This window comes from Schistocerca serialis, unplaced genomic scaffold (assembly GCF_023864345.2).
Source record: "Schistocerca serialis cubense isolate TAMUIC-IGC-003099 unplaced genomic scaffold, iqSchSeri2.2 HiC_scaffold_1261, whole genome shotgun sequence".
In the NCBI taxonomy this organism is placed as follows: Eukaryota; Metazoa; Arthropoda; class Insecta; order Orthoptera; family Acrididae; genus Schistocerca; species Schistocerca serialis.
Window position 1 is genome coordinate 6,479,555 of NW_026047471.1, and position 2,081 is coordinate 6,481,635.

A 2,081-nucleotide genomic window follows, 5' to 3' on the forward strand; every position below is an offset into this window, starting at 1 on the left:
ACTTACCTCATCAGAGACAGGGCCACTTGTGAATGTAGTCATGTGCTATGCTAGTTCTGCTGTAATTTTTGCACGGCATTTATGTGACCAACCAGCTGTTCATCTGAATGAATGGTCATAACCAAACTGTGACCAAGAGCAGAGTTGACCATCCACAGATTGAGCATGTTGCTGAGCACAAATGCTCAATTTCAATGGCTTCTTCACAACCCATATCATCTGTATCGATTACCCAAATATCAGCTTATCTGAACTACATACACAGAGGTTGTTCTCACAATAGGTCCTTTGCTCCTGTAATTCACTGGGCTCCAGTCTTCACTAGTGCCTTGCCCCCCACCCACCTTAACTCTGCTGCAGAGTCTTAACTTAACTCATCCTGCACCCACACTCTCTTCTCTGCAGCCTCCCTTCCTGTCAACTCCTCTATTATTATACTCACCAGTGCCAGAGCCCTAGTCACATTCCTATCCCATGCACATTCTCTTCCTCCTCCATTCCTATTCATGCACCAACTCATTCCATCCCAGTGATCAGACCATCAGATCCCGTTCACCAGCCCTCCCCCCCCCCCCCTTTCCTCTCCCTTAGTCCTTTCTCCTCTTGCCCCTTCGACCTGACATGACTCCTCAACACAGTTTTTTAAGTAACATTAATTGTAATCTTATAAATTTACATAGTTAATTCAACATTTTAAATTTGTTCAGTGGAAATTTTTTCACACTTTGACACAGCAAAGGCATAAAATGAATAATGAAAGAGATAACAAAAATAAACATACAGACTAGCAGTTCACAAAAGAAATTCAGTTTTAGTTACGTGTAATCTTTCAACTTCCATATTGATGTACCCTGTCCACTGCTGGTATTTTCAACTGGAGGCTTATTGTGGTTCAGTGCTCTTGGGGACCAGATTTTATGTGGAGAAATGCCTTGCTCATCTGGCTGTTGCAGTTTTCACCCAGCTCTTGGTACGATGTGTTGCTACATCTTGGTGTTGATAGGAACATTTTGGTTTGGTAGTGGTGTTGATTACTTGTTGGATGGCATGGCTGCAAACAGCAGATTGTAGAATTGCTGCAGCACAGCATATTCTGCTGACACAATGCAGTGTGCGATTTGCAGGGGGGGATTGGTGGGATCCCCCCCCCCCCCCCCTCTGCATCAGAACATCCCCTCCTCTGGTTTTAGTTTATGCATCCCTACCTGGGATGTTTATTTCCCACGCACTGGAGTAAAACTTTACATATAATTTAAATTTGTGGAGCCGAACACTGAAAGTTTTTAATAAGTCTTACTATTAATACTATTAATATGTTTCAGTTTTCTATCATCAGAATAAGTACAACTTTTCGCAAATGTGCCTCTACTTTTTGAATTCCCCTCATATATCTGTACCCGTGTGTTGATGAATTTGTAAATAAGCTTTACTTATAATGTACTTTTAAAGATATAACAAGGGATGGCTTTTCTGATAGTGCATACGCGTCAGTAGTGAGTTTTGGCATTAACATCCATTTATAAATAGCTGTTTAACCATGCGTAACACCACAGTCCAAGCTAGTAACATACATAATTCTACTAACCCCCTAAGACATCCCCCCCACTGGTAAAAGCACAAACCGCACCCTGACACAATATAACCATAGAGGTGTGAGTGTGTGTACTTCAATTCAAAATAAGATTTTTACAAATGCTATCAAAGTTTTCAGTCTTGTTTATGTGCCTTTTGATGATTCAGTGCCTCTGCTATTCAGTAAGTGGTTACCTTTACTACTAAATAATTTACAAAATCAAAATACATTTGAGAAGGACCTTTTAGAAAAATGATGGGGTGTCGAGATGCATGAGCGGCAGGGGGGGGGGGGGGGGGGGGAGATAGAATATGCTGTACAAAGAAATGTATGTGAAAAGCAAGAAACTTAATGAGGAGAAGAGAAAAAGAGAAAGGGGGACAGATTTAGAGTGTAGGCATTCCAAATATCTCATTGAATTTCATGGATTCCAACTGGAAATTAAAGACATCAACATGAAGGTAGTTCTAGAACATGACTATGATAACAATGTACAATATATGAAAAC